The sequence below is a fragment of the Anguilla anguilla genome, chromosome 14, assembly GCF_013347855.1.
Source record: "Anguilla anguilla isolate fAngAng1 chromosome 14, fAngAng1.pri, whole genome shotgun sequence".
In the NCBI taxonomy this organism is placed as follows: Eukaryota; Metazoa; Chordata; class Actinopteri; order Anguilliformes; family Anguillidae; genus Anguilla; species Anguilla anguilla.
Window position 1 is genome coordinate 22,432,984 of NC_049214.1, and position 21,551 is coordinate 22,454,534.

Consider the following 21,551-nt stretch of genomic DNA (forward strand, 5'->3'; position numbering starts at 1 on the left):
ACCCACACATGTATATTTGACAGCATAAAGATGAACATAAACGGCACCATTTAGATTATTTTTTTACTAATCTCCAAAAGGTACTGTTAAAAAATTATTTTTAAAAAACTTGGTCCCAATTTTATTTTTTCCCCACAGTACTTTGACATTTGCAATTCAAAACTCTTAAACTGTTTGTAACACCTGTTGTCACCAATTAAAATTTAAATTTGAATTAACAGTGCAATTATAAACTTTGTATATTTGGTTGTTTCTTATGTTCCCGTTCACCAAACAAATTAAGCTAAGGCAAGTAGGAGGGTTAGGCATCCCTATTCACGTGCACAAACTTTCTCTCTCTCCCCCTGCCCCTCCCCCTCCCTCTCTGTCTCCCACACACGCCCACTCCCTCTCCCACACACACCCACCCAGACACGAATATATTATCTAAGGATCATTCTCCTTGACTGGAAGACATTTTTTTTTTAAACCACTCAAAGCTCCATAAGGTTAGTTAAGCTTAACTAACACGGTGGAAATTGATAAACAAGTCATTAAAACGATAAATTATAAAGACGTGATAAAGGACTCATAAGTCATTAAACGTTTAATTACAGTGTGCATATGTTTTTGTCTGACAGCCAACTGCTGCAGAAGCGGTCACCATGAGAGTAATACAATCACATTTTCACACTTTGTACTGTACAGCATGAGAAAGATTTAAAATTGTAGGTAAAAGGTGTTTTAAGAGAAACTAAGAGTTGAAAATGTCAAAAAAGGGCAATTCAAATAAGATGTAAGAGTGGCAGAGAACTCTTTGCCCGACAGCATGTCATAACAGGGCTTTCCAACACACTGCAGTTCATCTATTCCGATGCAATTACCCATGTTTTGGAGCGTGACAGTGGTCCAAGCCTGTTCAGATGTGTTACCTGCTATAAATACAGGCAAACAAACTTACATGGTAAGCCAATTAGATAGTATATTAGAAGCAGCAGAACCTCACCCCACATACCAGCTAGCTGCCAAATTTTGCCCAAATTGAAGCCATGTGAGGTAGAGTACAGTACTTTTTTGAAAAGCAGAAGTAACTACTGCATGCCAAGGTGTGTTTAAGCATAGAGGCAATTCAGTGCATTTGGTTTACATATAGAAACAAATGTATGCAATTGTCATAACAGCCCAATGCCAATTCCACAATGCTATAGTATCAAAGTTCTATTTTAAATTATTAAGTAGCTAATGTTAGCTCAAGAGCAAAATATTTCTTAACATGAAGAATAGAATCATAAGACATCATAACTTCTGGATACCTGAAAGGCAACATTTGTTTTGATATTTGTTGCTTGTGGCTTTATTGTCTTTACGGTCACCCTTGGCCAGCCATTTTAGATCAAAGGCAGAGATGCAAATGAGTTAGTGAGACATGAACTTTGACAGTGGACTCACCACCCTTGTCTTCTTTTAAAGAGCCACCATTACACATTCTGCATTTCTTGGACAAAGGTCCCTTTTATGAAAGGAAGCACCTGTGAGATACATAATGGCATGTACAATAATGCATGCCGAAAAGAAAAAAGAGTTTATGGGAGTATGTGTGTGTGTGAGAAAGATGTTTCAGACCCTAACCCCTCAAAGACATGCAGTATCAATAATGAATTTTAAAATGGTAGCTATTGTAGCTAGCCAGATAATTTGAAAATTATTTCACCAGCTTATCTGTTTCCTGCATACCCGGCAGCAGTGTCACTGCTGTGCACAGATTGTTATGCTGAGGAATTAACAAGATTGGAAAATCTACTTTGTTTCACATTTGCATAAACAGGTGTTCAGGTATGTTCTGTAAACTTCTGACTAAGAATGTTAGTTTGCTAAAATGAGGACGCAACAAAAGCTAGCTCCAAATATGCTGATTCTTCCAGCAGTTGTTAAGAGTTATGATTGGTTTTAATAAGACCAATAAGGGTTCCTGTCAAGGGACAAAATTTGATTTGAAAGGGCAGGTGAAAATACGGTGTTATAAAGTGTGCCAGAGCCAGTCCACATCTTCAGAGATTAATCATATGTTCAGCGATTCCTTTATTTTGCAGTTACATGTATTTAATTTCACAGACCAGGCATCAGCAGCTATAACAGACAAAAAAGCCAAGTCTTGCATACAGTGTTTAAAAGTGCTGGTAAAAACCAAGCTTTTACAGTGTTTAAAATGGTGATAAAGACTGACCAGCGCTTTTTTCTGGACCAGGGGTCTGTGACCGCAGGAATTTTAACTGGTTTGATGGGGCACACTAATGCACAACTCGGAGCTTGATAGGAGATGGTCAACATTTGGCCCTTTTTAACCTAGCTAGAAACCTACTCTCTGTGCTTGTTTCACAGTTTATGATTACACTGCACCTTACAGTTACAATGTGTACAAAGTTTTCCAAAATAATGCAACCCTACACACTGCCTTACATGTGACACTTCCATAAATATTTTCAAGAAAGTAATTAATGAAGGAAAAGGCATTTAATTATCCAGTGAGTGGTGCCTACTGGATCAATTATTTCATCCTCCACCCTGACTATCGTCCACCCTGACTATCCTCTGTAATAATTTCCTATGTTCAAACTTTCAAGCAGTCTTTATTTTGGCTTACTGTACAGCTTCCACAGCATTAAGGTAATTTCTGTTTTAATCCACAAACAAAATGTGTTTTCTTTTTCAAATGGTTGACAGCCTAGCCATGGTGAACAGAAAATGCTGGAGCAAAGAGAGATTTTAAACAACTGCGTCAGTGAACAGTATGTTACTGTAGGCAGATGCATTTTAATGGTAGATATATATTTTTCAACAAAATATTTTTGAAAAGCAGGAGGTGATGACATGATACATGATACAGTATATCAATGACTTAAAGGAGAGTAATTACATTAAGGTTTTTATCTATTAACATAAAGCAAAAAAGGTGATTCAGTAATTCACTTTGAACATGAACCTCCATTCAACTTAGGTATGGTCCCTGTATAAAGTTTGAAGAGAAATACCATCTGTTGGACAAATGGGTACAAAACAAAAGTGGCTTAACTTTGCTGTGCATTTTGCAGTAAATACCCAAAATACAGTAAACCCCTCATAAAGTAAAACTTGGATATGCCTGATAGTCGAATGCACCACCATAAGGCCATCCATGTGCTGATAGAACGGTGTGAGCTACCATCTGGCCCCTGGAAGGGAACATTTTGGACATTTTTTCTACAATCTCAGGTTCATCTGAGAGGACGCGCTCAACACTTTCTAATGAGTAAATCTCACAACATGGTAGGAGTCAGAATTTCTGGGGGTGGAATACCTACTGACTCATAATGAACCTCTGCTGTTGCCAATAGTCTGCAGCTCCTTAACTCACCTCTCTTTTGAGTTGTTTCACTACCATGAACTTTTTAATCCATCCTCTGTATTTAAAATGTCCACTGGAAAAAATATTGGAACTTTTAAGAATGTGTTTTCTTTGATATTATGTGGTACATCATTTACCACAAAATTAACACTGTGCCAAGCAGGAAAGTCAGAAGACAAGTCCTGTTCATAGGGGCATTGATATTGCCGTACCAGCCAAAAATAATAACAATAATATTAATAAATACAGCTGAAATAGATTGCACTCTGTGCACGTGTTCACCGTGAATGAAGGTTGTTCATTTCACAGAACTGTATATAATGTTAAAAACAAAAAGTATGGAAATGGATATGCATTTCGAGGGTTTTCTGCACTTACTGACTATTTTTGCCATGTAAACTGTAAAATATGGGGCTATTTAAAAAGTGAAATATGGAGTACCTTTTTCTACACGTTTGAAGTGCTTTTGGGACCAGATCCTTTTTGTCCAAAAGAAACTACTCACAGTCACTACTGTAGTTATTCAGTTGCATTCTCTTTCACAGGGATGTCGGCTGCTTGTACTATTTAAAAAAACTACTGTGAAAGAACCTTTAAGGTAGGGGACATGCATTTCAGCTTTTATCAGTACACTTAAATGGAATTTTAAACATTTAGGGGCCAATTCAAAAATTACAAAATGAGCTCAGATTGGAAGGAAATAGCTATATTTGTTAATGTACTAGATGTTGTAACGTATAACACTAAAATGTGAAATATATTCACAATATTTATCGTCACATTTTTTCCCACATTGTTTACAAAATATTAATATTATATTCCATTTGCATAAGGGTAATCTTGAATCCATGAGCTAAATATCTGTTAGAGCATCTAGAAAACTGTTAACCTTTCTGGCCTTGAGCTTCATTTCAGTTTATTAAGGCCATTTATTGCTGAAAGCTTCTTACAGTCAGTAACATACATTTAAACACAGTAACACCAAGAGACCTGCAATCTGATTGGTGTATGCAGATTTCGGAAAGTGGATTTTCTTGGCTGGGGCTGTTCTTCATTTCACGCCCGCGACTGTGCCTACCCTTCCCCCTTAGTTAGTGAAGTAATCCTACTGGCATTTCAGGCAAAGCATGTGTTATGCTTGGTAGATAATTATGAGCCTGACAAGTGTGGCCAACATGTGCATCAGTTACAAAAGCACCACTGGAGAATGCTCCAGCTTTGATTTGGCTGCCCTGCAACATGAATCCCATCTACCCAAAATCAGAATTCCTTAGAAATGGTTACTGACTACTGGTTTATTAAGAAAGCACATCCCCTATGTTTGTGGGGTTATAGTACAGTGAAGAGAGAAGTTAGTCAGAGACAGCAGTGAGGATGGAATAAGGTAATATCAGAATTTTTGTAAAAATAAGTCAGTTCTTTTCACCTATAACACAACAAAACAAAAACCCTTTTCAGTAAAGAGGCACTAGATGGACTTACTGTAAGCCATTTACACCTGCAATCACAAGCAAAAAATTGAAGTAACCATGCAGTGCAGAATCTGACAAACAACAGAGAAGGGAATACAATGATGGGTAATGGAAATTATGATATATTGTTTTCACAGAAGTCTATTAGTTTGGGAGGCTTTCTGTTCATTATATAGCATATACATTTAATCTTGAGTCCTATGGTGATTTTGACTTATTTCAGCTTTTTACAGATTAAACAGGTTAACTTTAAGCAGATTAAACAGTTAACTCCTTATTTTTTTCAAGAGACTTGTCCCCTATCTGGAAACACCAATTTTAGGCCTGGACATATTAGTTGGTAGGACCTATTATAGGAGGAAAAAATCTTTAAAAATCTGTTCATTTGAGCATATCACCAAAACCGAAAATATCCGCTCAGGTACAACATCTCACTTTACAAGAATATGTTCTATAGAGTAACCACACCATAGAGCCACATCAACAGGACACACCATTGCTTTAGAATGTATAAAAATGTCAGCAGAGCACCTGGAGGAAATATGCTCTGAGAACTGAAATGGTTAAATAAAACTGTTATTTAACTGTTTGATGACACTGGAACCAATTAAAACAATAAATGACTATGTTTATCAATAATACATTATATAATAAAAGTATATTATATATAACTATGAGATAAAACAAAAATGAATACCTTTATAAATAAATATGTATACAATTTCTAATTATGTATATTTTTTTACCATGAACTGAATGATTAGTCTACAAGTGTCTGAAGCAGATGACAAACAGTCTACAAAATCCCAATGTTTCAAACAGAGTTTCAGAATAACTGTAGGCTTTGTAATGCCTGTAACAATGGTTATACTCCTATAGTTATAATTGTCAATATAGGAGCGGAATGTATATATGGTAACGTTTGTGCTTCATGACACAAACCGTAAAAACAACACGTAACCTATTGGAATAGCGTGAATTTGTTGGTTTCAGTCCGCCCTCAATTGCACGCTCGTCCTTCGTGGAAATAAACATCCCTATTACCATAAAGTGCACTTTCACTTCCACCTCCTGCATCATCATCTTCATCATTAGAATGACATGAAGTGGCAGGTCGACCGATAATGTTTATTTATATGTTTCTGAAGTATTAGAACTGCAGCGCTGCATGCTCTGTGCTTCATGTGTGTATTCAGCAGCTAGTACTCTTGGTGATGAAACAGGCAAAATATAATGAAATGTAGTTGTGGTTTTCAAACGCAAACCTGGTTTCATCGTCAGTCAATTCGACCTGAGAGACACAAGTCTCCAATGCATAACAAAAAATAAAAGCGTTTGGTAATAAGAGTTATTCGACAGAGTTTAAAGGGAGTGTTTTATGACGCCAATTGGCATCATCCGGGTTGCAGAAGTTTAATGCAAAAGCTGGCTACACTTCTGTCAGCATAACTCGAGTGCTTACAAATATTTCACACGTCCAGATATTAGGGTACTGTTTTGAGAAATGTTCAGTCAGTTGAGCTTGCAAGTTTTAAAAACCTAAATAATTATCTTTTAGAAAGTCTCACCCCAGCCATTTTGTAAAACCTTTTCATGGACGAGTTTACAACAGACTTCACAACAATATAAAAAAGAATATAATCAGCTAGCAGACCTTGCTTGTATTTTTTGGTTTTAAGAATACGAATGTTTGTTATTAATAGAGTATGAAACAGCATAACATGTTTGTGTAGTTTTGACTACTTTCCAAATATTAAATGGGTTGATGACCCAACAGTGTATGTTTCTTTAATCTGATCCTGCAATTCCCTCTCTCCCTCATGCACCCACACCATATTTAGCAATTATTGAGGAATGGTGACATTCCTGTGGTTTTACATGTATGCATGTTGTGAAGTGCACGATGCAAGGACACCACTTTAGCATTAAATGCTGGATTTTGTCAGATAAATAACCGGTAGGGCTTACTTTAAAGTCAGTAGTTCCGTAGGTAAAATAATGTGGGATGTTAAACAGTTAGTTCTTAAGGTCAACAGCAACTGCATTTTACACACAGGGCCACAGGGTTGAATGTTGGTGGTGTGTGATGAAATCACCCCAAGCCCCTTTCATGTCTTCTGACATTCTGTTGACATAAAATGTTACTTTCCTCTGAACCATTTTATGCATTTTCCAACCCTACAGAAACACAGCAGCATCTGCACAGAAGAAGTAAGGTGCTTGTTCACTGAAATACTGATGAAGACTGTTTTTGTTGCAATGCAAGATGTAATTAAGCCCTGCATAGAATGATTCTGGAACAAACACTTCATGGAACTGTCAATCCTCCTGCTATGACAGCTTTTCCTCATTGCATTATTCAAAGCAGAACTAAAAACACCTGCTGTTACAGAATTACAAAACCAGCACACTGAGTGTTTTATTTCTTGGTTTCCCCTTCTACTGCACTCAAAAGCAGTTTTGAAGAAGGCTACATATAACTATTAACACATTATTAACCATTATGAGTCCAGTCAGAACTGTGTATGCTATCTAAAATAGGGCAATGACTATTGAATTAATTGTATATATTTTATTTATAGTAATATTAGTTATTGACTATGTTGCTATACAATACACAGGTACTGTACCAAATTACAGCTAGAGTATATTATATATACATACATACTGGCAGTTCTAAAACAAGTTTGAAGATTTTACACAATACATGTTATATTTACCAATACATATTTTTTGTAAATATGTCATGGTAATTACTTGGTTATTTTTCACCTCAGGCTGACCAACATTATCTGATTGCTACTGTTAGACAGTTCCACTAAAATTCATGTAAGCATGAATATGACAAGGTTAAGAAAACCTGCAAAGGCTAGACAGACAGACTACACATCATTAAGCTGTTATCAGCTGTATTAGAGGAATATTACTGCTGTTCTGCATGTATAATAAAAGCATTCTCTTACCTTTTGAAGATGTCTGATGTAAACAAACTTGTCTTTGATCATTTAAACAAAGTCCAATTTTTAAAATAAAAACATTTGCATATTTACACCACATTATGGGCATATAATTATATTTAAGACACTGTTAAAAGAGTACGCTAGAAGATCACTGAACTTCACACAAGGACTATTGCAGTGCTGCTGATTTCAGAACAACTCTGAAGAAAGATTAGAAATAAAATGAAGAAACAAAATGGAAGTGAGAACAATTTATTCACATCATGTTTTTTATGTTTTTTTTTTTGCGGTATATATATAAATGACTAAGGTGAGGCTTTCTGGTGAATCAGCAGGTGCTATATCTCGGGTTCAAGCCATCTGTGAATCTGTTTAGTGAGGGCGCATGCAGCAGAGCCGGTGAGGAATGACACATTGGAGGGAGATCTCCACCTTTTCCCTCCTCCGACGGGCACCGTAGGCAGGCTTCTTTTCCAGGGCTGCGATTACTCACCGAGCGGGAGTGATTCACTCCGGAGCTGCCTTTACAAAGCAGGGGCTGTGCGCAAGCTAAATGCCAGCGACAAAATTAGGAATCTGTCCAGGCCCATGTGGTGGTGGTGTTGGTGGTGATGATGATGATGATGATGATGATGATTTCCTCACAGAAGACAGAGGATTGGTCTGTACTTGGTTTCTCAGAGGAATGCTTTTTCACCTCACTGGGAATGTCCAGTTTTAGCAATCAGTGCCCATTGCCACACCTCCTCTATCCATTCCAGGAAGCGCATACAAGCACATGCTCTCCTCCATAGTTCTTGGAGCATAGAACTTGAGCTCAAAAGACATGTTAGAGGAAGACACTTCAAGTGGAGATTAAGGAGCAATCGTGCGATCACCCGACCAATCAGCAGGGGTTACTGGTGTGTGATAATATGCTATCATCCCAGGCCAACTGAAACCATCTCTGGGTAGCACGAGAGACTATTGTGCATTGATTGCCACAGTCAATACTGGCATGGCCAAATGCCATATCAGAGAGTGAGGCCCATCAGTGCCTTAACAAAATGAACAACCCAGCAGACCTTGATATCATATTTAATTAATTTTTTTTAAATCAAATTTTACCTACAGATCTGCGTTAATGCTTTCACCAAATGTTTAATGCCATGTTCAGATAAATCAGAATGTTTCTGGGATTTCATAGTTTTGAACAGCCTTTTAACAAACAGGTCTGTCAACAGTCATATCAGCTATTGCCCGTGTTTGCTCTAAAAACAAAGCTTCCATTTATATCTCAGACGTGAACTGAATGTCTCTGGCATGCAGTCACAAAGATTTATGGCACAGAGAACAGAAAAAAAAATCATCATATGAGCAACTCTCAGATACTTTTGTTAGAGCTTAATTTGCTCACTGAGATGTTTGTTTTCTGTTGAAGGAAGCCAGTAGTTGTTTATCCAAATTCCATCAGAATACAAGTGAGTCATAAGCAGTCGCCTTTAATGATTTACATCTTTAAATTTAACAGTAACAGTATGCAATAATATGAGTCTGATACTAGTTTACAGTAATACTAGAAATGCGTAGTGATAAAAATCTAATTACAGTAATAAATATGGTATGCTTATTTGTAATTCCATCTTTCCAGGGCAGCTACTGATGCTGCACACTGCACATAGGAATCTATGGTTACAAATACACATTTTATGTACATCGTTTAATACGTAAATGTCAAGAAAAACAATGTTCAACTCTTTAGTCACTATGCAGAGATTAAACTACACTACACTGTACTATATTAAGGTCAATTATCTATTTTGTTTTCCAAGCATACTACAGGAAATTATTCATACCTGATTTCAAAATACGGCTGTGATGTGTCTTTTAATGGCCCATTACATCACTTGTGGAGCAATACGTGACGCATTTCAATGTGACAGTGCTGCTTCAAACTCATGATTAGTCTTGAAGGGATTTAGTACTTTTTCCGTGAAAAAAAGCATTTGTTTGGCATACATCTGAACTCTTTACATGGTCTCATGCTGCAAAGCAAATTTTCATCCAGTCTGTAGGAGGTTTTAAACTTTGGTTTCTTCTCATGATTTGTCTTCCTGTTCTAGTGCCAAGCATTAAATACACATTTATGTATTAAAAGTATTTCAGCTACTTTAAAATGCATTTTCATAAAAATATTGTAAAGTACATAAGTAGAAAAACCAGTAGCCTTTTAAGGAAATATATGCAAGAAACCAGCATTTGGTTTCTCCAAAAAAATATTTTAAACACATCAAATTCTAAATAAGATTGGACTTCTTACTTCTATTGCATTCATATTTGGAAATACTACAAATATCAAACTGATTAGAATGGATCTTACAAATAAATCAACAAATATACTGTATCTACAAATAGGTTACACCCTGACCATGCTCTAGCTACCCATTTTGATATGTATAAGTCTAGTTTTGTATCCCACAGTTTTTGTAATGGGTAGTGGAGACTCAAAACCATTTGATTGCTATGTAATCTTCAGCACAATATACAGAATTCAGGACATGACTATAAAATGTGGCTTCAAAGCAAAGTCTTAAATTAAATGTGAGATACAGCAATTCATATTTTCTTCTGCCCAGCAAATCCCAAAGATATATTAAGTCAGATTATTATCCTTGTCAGGGTGTGCAGGCCAGGCAATTAAAATCAGATATGTGCAACATGCCATATGTGAGGCAGAGAGGTCACTTGTGTCTGTGAGTGTGAAAAGTTATTTTGACCCTTCATCTGTCAAAAATGGAAGACAGAAGACCCGAGCCACACACTGGAGAGCTGTCAGACTCTCTGTTGTTGGCAAACTCATCCTCAGTGAAACAATGTGTGGGAAATTACAGTTGGAATCCGGGTTATAATTATCATGGTTATATACACGGAACTCAAAAATTTGATTGAAATGAAAAACCAGAAGTGATGACACTCAAGGAAAAACTGAAAACTCCAGCCTAAATCAGGCTCACTGGGTTCTGTGAGGCTACTTTGATAGTTTGAGTGGGAAGTCCCTCGTGCTATGTCACTGACCAAGACATTACAAAAAGGCATTGCATTGGGCCGTGGCTTAAAATGACCCGTTTCTTCCCTTGTAGCTAGCAGAATATTTTTTAAATGGTTATCTTCCAGTTGTAATAAGTTGTAAAAATTCAAACCCCTTAAACAATGTGACAAACACTATGCTCATTAATTAAATTTTATTTTTTATTTTTTAACAGGCATCAAAGCAATTACTCTGCACGTGTACCGTCTCTATCTTTATGCAGCACATTTTTTATATCAGCAGTAATTAGCCAGTAAAACTAAATTCCAGAAAATACAGCATCCAGGTGTTCCACAGATTAAGCAAACCCATACAGTACCCTCCAGAATTATTCACACCCTTTATTAAGATGAGCAAAGAAGGCTGTATGAAATAAACAATGTAGATAATGAGCTGTACTGCATGCTTAAAAATGGGAAATTATATTCTTTTATACTAGTACATTTGCTCAGGGAAAAAGATTTTGTTTAGCAAGTAATTGTTTTCCAGAAATCTATTTGCCACAATTAGTTCAGTACTTGGAACTTTGATTGGAACCAGGTGCTACAGTAAGATGATATTTTTTTAAAGTGTGCTTTTTGGCCATGCACATCAGCAGTGGCTTTTGGCATGGGAAGAAAGCCGCTTATGTTGAAAAAGATTACATACCTCCGGTGAAATGTGAATCTTTGATGTAATGGGGTTGTTTTGCATCTACTGGTCAGTCAAAACATGAACCCCAGCAGGTACCAAGAATTGTGGCCAAAAATTTGGTATCCCCCTCCCCCCCCCAACCAGGAAGCTCAAACTTGGCAGCAAGTGGATCTTTCAGCAAGACAAAGATTCCAAGCATATCTCAAAAAAGCAAAGATGAAGAATATAATATTACAAATCTTACAATTACTTGGAGAAATACATTTTGTACTTATATAAAAGCATGAGCACACAGTGTAGCTCATAACTTGTATTGTTTATTTTATACAGTGTTCTTTGTTTACCTTCATCAGGGGTGTGAATCATTTGGGAGGGCAGCATGGTGCAGCAACAGCAAAGCTGAAAGGAATTGACGAGAGGAATGTAAAACTGGTAAAACTGTTAAGCAAAGTCTTAAAATGATGGTGTGGCTTTAACATTACATGTGTACTAATTGCCCTATCAAAACCGAACTTTGTCTAAATCAAAGGTGTGGCCCCTGATTTTTTCAGATACATAACCAGATCTGAGTTAGACTGCTGTACACACCCCAGTGCCTTGAGTTTTTGTCTGTCTGTCTATCACAAAGGCTGTATGTGTATCATTTGCACAGAAAATGAGCGGAAGGAGGGTGCACTGTATGCCTAGTAAAACTTGTGGAGAAGCAGAAAAGGCCGAAAAGCAGCAGTAGGAAGCAGCTACAGTATGCTACCTCCTCCATTCTTTCTGTGGGGGTGTTCGTGTGTGTATCTGCACATGACTCTATTCTGCCAACACGGATCACATTCATAAACAGGTTAGAATCTAATTAATATCACACCGTTACCGTTATTAAGCTCCAGCTCAGATTGCAAAGCGGGACGGCACACTAGATGTTGCTAAGCGGTGAAAACAAGGATGAATATTTGCGCAACTGGGACATGACAACTCGTTATGACCTCAGCGCATTTGGAAATCGGAGCTGTCAGTCACAGAACCCCTCCCTCTCGGTCACTCCTCTTTTTCTGTGTTCTATTTTCTACTGTTATTTGGGATACAAATCAAAAATGAAAGATAATCTGCAGTATGTAGTTTTACAGAGTAAAACCACATGCTAAAGTAAAAATAATACAAAAATAAATAATTTTTAAAAAAGACTATTGGAAAACTTGATGAATGATCTCGATGGGACATTTGAATAAAAAATGCGTGGATCAGATACCACATAGCAAACAAAGCAGTGTGTGAACTGAGGTCCCAGCACACGGGGCAACTGCTGCTCAGCAGCATGCAGAGAGAGTTGACAGTCATAAAAAGACAGCATTAAATAAGGCTGCAGGCCCAGACAAAACAAGAAGTTGCCTACTGAAATTCTGTCGTAGAGAATTATCAGGGGTCTTTTGTGAGCTGTTCAACTGCTCACACAAGCGCACAAAAATGGACATGCATGAAGGGAAAGGCAATTCTGTCTGACCCCGCTCACCTTCTGCATAACCAGTTTAAACTTCTACCATGCAGCCATCATTTGTGTTTTATGTTTGTATAGTTTATGCAGATGCCACACTTGGAATTCCTCTGGGAAGAATAAGTTAATTTGAATCCAATGTAAAAACACAATATTGGCAATGCAAAATGGACCCTTAATTTCCACGTATGCCCTCTTGTACGGTTAACAGAAGCAATGAAATACCTCTTGAAATCCACTTTATTAATCCTTTTTAAAAATGCAAAAACCTCAATAAAATCCCCCCTGAGGCTCCCTTTTCCGAAACTGAAGAGATTATGGGTCCTATTTTGACTCCCAATCCAATCCATCCCCCATTCCACCCACTCAGTGCAGTAAACTCACTGAAATGGCATTTTATACACTTTCTCTATTCAAAAATATCTAGCTCTGAGAAAAATAAAATCAACTGTGTTACAGCTGTGCAGCTTTCGGCACCATGTATATAGGCCCTGACTACATTAAACACCAAGTCTTGTTTAATTTTACTGTTTAAAGTAATAGCCAGAAGTATTAAGGAATCATTGAAGGACACATCACAAGTGTTTCCTCTTTGCTTTGAAATGATCACAAGTAGGCCATTGTGACATTGAAACCAGTGCTCCTTTTTCATATTATAGTTTGCACTCACTGAATAAAATTAATTGTGCTAAATACAAGAAGAACTTAGTTAAGTTTCAGAGTATTCTGAAGATCTGTTAATTCAACCTTCCTCCCAGAAAATTTCATTTACGCATCTCACCAACGATGTTTTCTTCTCCTGGAAGGTGCAGACAGATGAAGTCATCTGTCCTTGTTGGCCAACTCAGTAAGAGGAGTTACGCCACTAATTTTCACTGAGGTGTAACTCCTCTTACCGAGTTGGCCGACAAGGACAGATGACCTCCCAGCCCAGGGAATGGGAGGAAGCCTTCAGGCAGAGCGCCATTTATCCCCATCGTTCCCAGCAACTCTTCTGCAATCACTTCTCTGGATGATATCATAGGGCTACTTTTTTTATACATGGGGCTCAATGACGTACTGGTTAACAATACGCCAGTGAGATAAATGTGTAGATCTGTTTCTCTTTACAATGACGGCAATTGCAATCGTTTCGCCCTCCTTTTAAAACTGTAATGAGACTGCAGGGATGTTGTTCATTTCCCAAACTATGCGCTACAAAAACCGCATTTACAAGAATATTTCACTTGTGTTTTTACTGTCCTTTCTTCATTCAAGATTATTGTAATTACAGTATAAAGATGGCTCACCTGTTTAAAAAAGTAGCCAAAATAGCACATGTTCTTGTAAGTGATTACTCAACTGTGGAGGACTGACCAGAAATGATTAATCTACAGTAATACACGACACCACAGAAAAAGAGCTCCTTCTAGTTAACCAGTCAAGTAATAAATCACATAAGGAGAATCGGCTTAATAAAGAATTATACTTAATTCTCAAAGAATACTAGATCAAGTCCTCTGCATGACAATCTTAACATGCAAGGTAATTAGAACCTCTTATTGTTTCCTTTATACCTTTCCAGTGTGTTTGATTGAAAGCCATTCTCTCCTACTTCTGGCATGTACATTATCGCTGCCATCAAGTACCTTCACTGACAAAAACGCACACCCGAAACCACAATACAAAATCAGAAAGTACCAGCACACTGTTACTAAGATCCCACACAAAGATTTAAAAAAACACATTATCACTACTCACGTCAAAGAAAATTACTAGAGAGTATTTGAGCTGCACAATCAATTCTATTCTTATGTGTATCAAACGGCCAGTACATTGCCTCTGGAGAATTAGGGGGGAAATTTACATTTTTGAAATTGAGAGGTTGGCTAATTAAACTACTGATTTCTGAAGGTCTGAGTGTATGTAGTCTGTTCCATCCACCATCAATTACATGCCGTAATGGCAATTAACTATAAATTGGTCTGAAACAGCCCAATACATGGGGCGGATGAGTTCTCACTGAGCCATAGGAAGTGTCTTATAAAGCATGAACATATCGGTTTGTTTACAGCGAGCATCTGAGAGCTTAACAGTGGGCCAGAGGGCCCCAGGGTGACCGAGCTCCAGTAAATCAGTGGATAATGCTTGTGGAATACACTGAAGGGAACAGTTCATCATTTGGTCAGAGGGATTAAAACAGTCTTATGTCATCTTTGGAAAAAATAGTCCACAATCAGTCCTATTTTTCTTATGGTTTTAAACTGTATATATAGTGCACACAACATTTTTAAAGTTTTCACATTTCTTTCAAAGGGGAACTACGGTACATTAACAACTATTGAAAAAGCTTGAAATCTAGTGAATTAATTTACATCTTTTTTAATAGTTGTAATAACATAAAATTAAAATTAATTGAATAAAAATGATGCATTCTGTCCCTTGAAGGATGTCTACTGTAGGAAAGTTCCCGGAAGTACTGGTGCAAGAACAGTTTGTTGTATTTACAGATGTAAGCAACGTGTACAAAATGTAACATGGATATGTATAAAGGGTTCATCTGTGGAGGACCTTACTTTTTTGTGTGTAGTCTGTTAAATTCCATAAAATAATGCTCATTTTTACTATTATTTTGTGGAAAATAAACGAGCTGTGCGTGGCTTGACAGTCACCCTACAGACTGCACCACACAACTTGCCAATTATGTATGCCTTTTTCCTTTGGTTTCTTTTAGCCATTTATTTTAGTTTGATATTTTGAATTTAATTTCAGTGAAAAATATATAGGGATTTAGTGTGATGGCACCAAATGAAAACAATACTGTAAAGATTTGTAAATGTAAAGATTTATTTTCAAGTATTTCTTTGAAGTGCTGCTTCGTAAAGGAGATCCACCCTGAAGGAAACTTCCACTAAGAGTCGGAGCTGGAACCCATTTAGAAAAACACTGCCAGAAAAAGTCCACCAGACTCAACTATCTAACTTCAAAGGCGGTCATGACTGAACAGGTTTGGGTATGTAGTTCATAGCAATTTCATGTTGAGATATGTGATATTTTATTTTTACTCTGTTTAATACGACTTGTCATTTCACATTGCTATGCAATGTATCCTGAGCTTTTGTCATAAAACGTAACTCCATTTTGGTGTGTCATCTCTTAAAATGACAGGAAAGGGTAATTATATACAGCGATATATTATCTTGTCACCTTTTTAAAGGAGTCTAATTCCACAAATGTCACATGCAGTACTTTGAACATGGCTCATTAGCGCTGTATAAATAACCTATGTTTCAGGTGAAGAAGATATAAAGGATTTACACAACCTTTGCGTGTAAGCAACCTACAGCCTTTACTTTAAATGACATGCCAAACCCAATGTTTATCAGCTGGCAATTAGCAATTACATTCAGATTCAGCTCTTTAACGTGAGCCGGAGTAGGAGTATGCCTCTGGACAGGCACTGTTTCCAAAGGGATAACGACTGGAGTGCTTCCAGGACTGCTGTTCAAAGCACAGGCTTCCCATTTTATATTATGAAATATCCAGGAGTGACAGAATATAAAATTATGCCGTGTCTGACATACAAATAATATTAATATGGCACTGCCAGAACAGAATATCTCTGCAAGAAATGCATCCTATATTTCCATTGTGTAGAGTCTGTTAAAGTGGAATATCCATACAACAGGAGTGAGTGACAAATATCACTAAATTGTTTAGTTTTTTTCAAACAGACAGGAAACTTAAACAGCAGACACATAGACATGGATTCATGTTGACTTTAAGTAGGGCATTTAAGTGATAATGGAAGTACTCTGTCAGGATACAGTGGAAGTCAAGATTACCGTAGCAACAAGGTGAACTCAATCCTAATTTCATGGCACAGGTAAACATGATTAAATGCAATACTGAAAGCAATATGTCACTTCATGTTAAGATTGAAGTTTGTTACGCATAGTATTTCAGGTCAAGAATTCAGATTGACAATTTTTTGGGGAAAAAAAGGAATATTGAGTTGGTCTGGGTTATTCTGAGAATTTAAAAAAAAATCATAAAATCATGTAGAGAGAACTCAAAGTAGTTTTCAGAAGGGGTCAGACCAATTCATAGGATCAGCTTTTAGGAAAAATTCACTACTTTGAAAAGTGCCATAAAATACAAATGGTGACAAATCTACAGTTAACCTGACACTTTATCCAGAGCGAGTGGTTAAGGCTATATTTGCGAGTTGACAATTGTTCCAGGCGTAAGTATTACTTTACTAGTTAGCTAGCCATGTTGTGTACCTTTGTTTTAGGTTGGGCCGGTCAGGCAGATGGCAAGAGACATTCACATGAAAGCAACTTGCTTTTACCGTACCACTGTCACCAGGTAACACAGCTACTGTATAATGACTTTCACCTCTGCCACAGAGTCAATATGAGAGTCAAATATCTTGCTGTGAATGGTCAAATTGAATAACTGAGACCATTATGATGATGACTGTATCCTTTTATTCAACTCCATATCGTTCAATAACAGAATGTCTCTCTTTTCAGTAACGTAAATGCTGGTATCACACCCATTCTACAATTCAATTCTACAGACAGTTTCCAAGGGCTTGATAGCCTATATTGTGTTGCATCAAGGGTGTTATGATGATAATTATTATCATTATTATTAATGTTCCCGTTTGATTTTCAATTAACTCTTTCAATTGTCCGACACGGCGTGAAAAGCTGTTTCTAACTTTGCAATGCAGCTATTCTGGTTCTTGTGAAATGGTTAAGACACTTTCTGAAGCTCTTAAACACGTTCCCACTTAGAACTACTTTTAGGGCTAAAAATGCTAATGTTGCTCAAACTGCTTTAGAAGGAGCTCTATACGTACAAACCCTGGTGTGTCTTTCTTTCCCAACTGGCTTATGGAAGGTAGTGGGTCATGTACGGTAGGATTTTTATTTATTTGTTTGTCAGTTCATGTTTTTCAACTATGTTGTGTAGGGTAGTGCAGTTTGCAGTATTTATCTTGAATGTAAGGAAGGTGAGCATAATGGTGCCAGACAGTCCATTTATTATTGCACCATTTACTTTTTTAAATGGATCTGTTCTTTTCCCCTTTTGCATCTTTCACATCCTGTCCTTTCACCTTTCTGTATTCTACATCAGTCTCTCTTTTAAATTAATTTCCTATCTTACCCCTCTGTCAGACTGAAAGAAACCAATGTGTTCTAACTGATATTTATGTTCACCTCTTTAACTAGTGATGGGCTGTAGTTTAGTTCTGAGTTCTACTATAGTGAGTTCCGCTACCTGTTTCTGAGGGATTCTTTTACTCTTGAGTAACCACAGGATAACTGTACATTCAAAATGTTTACTTCTATAAAGGAATCTACATTTTGAATTTTAAGACAGACATTTTAATTTGTACCTTTATGAGTTGTCCTGCAGCAGGCAGCATGATAGTGAAGTCTGTGAGGTGTGATTAAGTCCCTTCAAAATTCTGTATGGGATTTTTCGCTTGACATTTTGTCAATCTCAGCCCACTTGCACTGCAATGCATATTTTATAAGCCAGAAGTCCCACCCACATGATTATGCTTAAGCCCCTCCCACTTGCTTTAACAAACGGTTCCATAAATGGTTGTAAAGTTGAATTGATGCTACAGTGAACATCCAGTCATAGAATTCTTTAAATGTGGAAGTGTTTCAACAGTTGAACTTCTTCATGAAAATATCAAATTACTGAAACGGATTACAAAGCATAAATACAATCCTAGATGCATAATTGAAAATAATATGCGACACAGCCACTATATACAATAGTTATAATACAAATCAATTTGAAATATAATGCAGCTATATACCTAAGCAATATTCATAACAAATGCAAATGGACTCATGACAAGCACAATGTTTGTCCTCTATTGCCAAGACGTATTAAGTTCAGTCTCTGTGCATATATTTTTGAAGCGCTGTTGTTTTGGGAGAAAAACTTTTGTCATTCGACACACCCAGTAAACTACCCTTTACAGATGTACCCAAGCTGGGCAAGGATCATGGTATTACAGGAAGTGCACTACAGTGCCAAGCAGCATGGCTCAACTGTGGAAGAAATTCATTTTTAGAAGCTCTGATGACGGTATGGGTTTCTTTGATGGGTGGAGAGGGGGGGATAGAGACCATGGCTGGGGGTTGCAATGGAGTCATGTCTGAGCTGCCTTTATGAAAAGCTTATGATGTAATACCTCGTAACAGTTTGCGCACTTCTGAGCGTGGGGAAATGGTGTAATGTGTAGTCACAGTAATGGTGCAATCATACTTTTTCAACCCAGAATCCAATTTCAAAACTTTGACAGTTACAATGGAAAATTCCTAAACAATGTGTGCAAAACAGGCATTAACAATACTGCACAAGGACTTTCTGTTAATATTGCATTTTTTTGTTTGCTGGCAACTAAAACAGTCTCCCCCTCTGTGATTTCAGAATAATTCATTTAAAACAAAAACATTTAATTTAATCTTAGCGCATCTTCCCATCAGCCTTTGGGATTATTTTCCCAGCTGACTGTATAGTCTTCAGGTCGTATTCACATCCCTCTACTGAGTACAGTAACAAACAAGTTTGTTTTTTCCTCATCAAGCTGCAGTTTCAGTTGCAAATGAGCATATTTTTTCTGGCCCAACTTCTTTAACTTTAATTTGCTTTTCCTTGTAAACTTGGAAATTAATATAAAAAAATACCTGTTAAAAGTTGTGAGGCAGAGAGGAACATTGCATATTCCAACGTTATCATCACATTTCAACCGAAGCTACAGTTTGTTTCGCCTCCTTCCTATGAGGAATATTTTAAGCAACGTGAGTTGAAAAAACATCAGGGGTGCATAAAATGTTTAGTTGGAGGCTTGTGATGCCTTTTGCCCTAATCTCATTTCCTGCCTGTTTGTCTTTCTTAGTACATATACATGTGCAGTGATTTGGAAATGTCTTCTGTCAAGATATGCAGTAAACACATTATTCCCCCTACCTTCCCCATTCCAGAATGTTAAGCCAGCCATTTCTTTAACCTAAAGGCACAAGAGTTTTTGTTATTAATATAAGAATGAAAAGAAGATGTATACTTCAGCCAAGTTCACAAGGTGCATTTTTAGGTGTCACCAGTTTTCAAGACTGGTGTGACACGTTGATGTCAACAGTAAGGTTCAGAGCGTTCGTCTTTGGTTGGTGTTGAATCAGTATGGGAGTCGGAAATCTAATCCCCCTTCAGACTCTGATCATTTTAGGACTGTACTGTTCATCCCTGACATTTTAATGGCCCTAGGTTGCATACAGATGCATATAAGACTTCTACAGGGAGGTCTCAATAGGACCACTCCCGACAGCAAGTAGGAACTGATGGAAAGTAAGCAGAGGCGGATAGTCGGAAATAAAAAGTCCTTCCATGCATTTCTTCCACTCATGAACTAAGCCAGCTGATTTCACTAATTAGTTCTACCTCCTGGCTGAAGAATCGTGCCAATTAGCAAATCCAGGTGACTGGAGCAAAATACTGGGGAGGACTTCTACTTTCTGAACCTGGATTTTCCACCTCCGCAAATGACAAGCTGAGAAATTAAATATGACAAAGAGGAAGGCGGCAGTGCTTCACAGTTTTTGGACCAACTCCATTAGGAGAAACTCACTAAGCTGTGGGAGAAGCAGATATCAGCTCTGAGTCATATTATGACTATACAAAGATAGACCAGAGCTGGAGATAAACTCCTGAGGAACTTCAGCTGCCTGATTCCCAAGTGAACAACATAATATTTCCACTGTAAAACAGGCTGACTTACAATTTGCTAACCTTTAATACAAGATGTCGGTCAGTTGTTTTGCGCTTAATTGTGTTATGATTTTTGTATTTTCACTTACTGTACCGCTGCAGCGGAGAGCTCGCCTCCTCAGAGGACAAATAGTATGTGCAGAAAGTTAGTATCCATTATAGACTAGTATGGAAAAAGCTGATTTTTTTCCACCAAAGCAGCTTTTTGACATAGCCCCTTGCAGCTGAATGTGAAATCTCAGCAAGTGCCCTTAAAGCAGACCTTTCTGAGATACACTGGTAGATTTATTCAAGGCACTTTGCTATCGTTCGAATGAATTATACACACATTCATACACATGGCCAAAAGTATGTGCACACCTGACATGCAACATCTCATCCAAAATTATGGGCATTAATGTGGAGTTGGTCCACCCTTTGCTGCAATACCAACCTCCTCTCTTCTGGGAAGGCTTTATACTAGATGTTGGAGCATTACTGCAGGGATTTGCTTCCATTCAGCCAGAAGAGCATTAGTAAGGACAGGCATTGATTGGCTGATTAGCCCTGGCTTACATTGACCCCAAAGGTGTTGAATAGGGTTGAGGTTGAGTTGAGGTCTCTGTACAGGCTAATCATGTTTTCCCACACTGTTATCTATAAAACCATTTCATGCTGAAACAGGAAAGGGTCTTCCCCAAACTGCTGGGGAACCACAGAATTGTCCAGAATGTCATTGTATGCCCTAGCATTAAAATTAGCTTTCACTGGAACTAAGGAGCCTAGCCCAAACCATGAAAAACAGCCCCAGATCAAG

General features: G+C 37.5%; 1 long non-coding RNA gene across 7 annotated transcripts in view; it reads right to left on the minus strand.

Annotated features, from left to right (window-relative positions):
- LOC118212141 overlaps positions 1-21,551 on the minus strand; it is a 147,314-nt gene that overhangs the window by 41,260 nt on the left and 84,503 nt on the right. For 3 of the 7 annotated variants that reach the window (XR_004762168.1, XR_004762169.1, XR_004762167.1), the window contains exon 3: positions 11,838-11,892. The exons of the other annotated variants lie outside the window; for them this stretch is intronic. This is a non-coding gene — a long non-coding RNA (uncharacterized LOC118212141). The remainder of the gene's footprint in view (positions 1-11,837; positions 11,893-21,551) is intronic. 7 annotated transcript variants of the gene reach the window in all.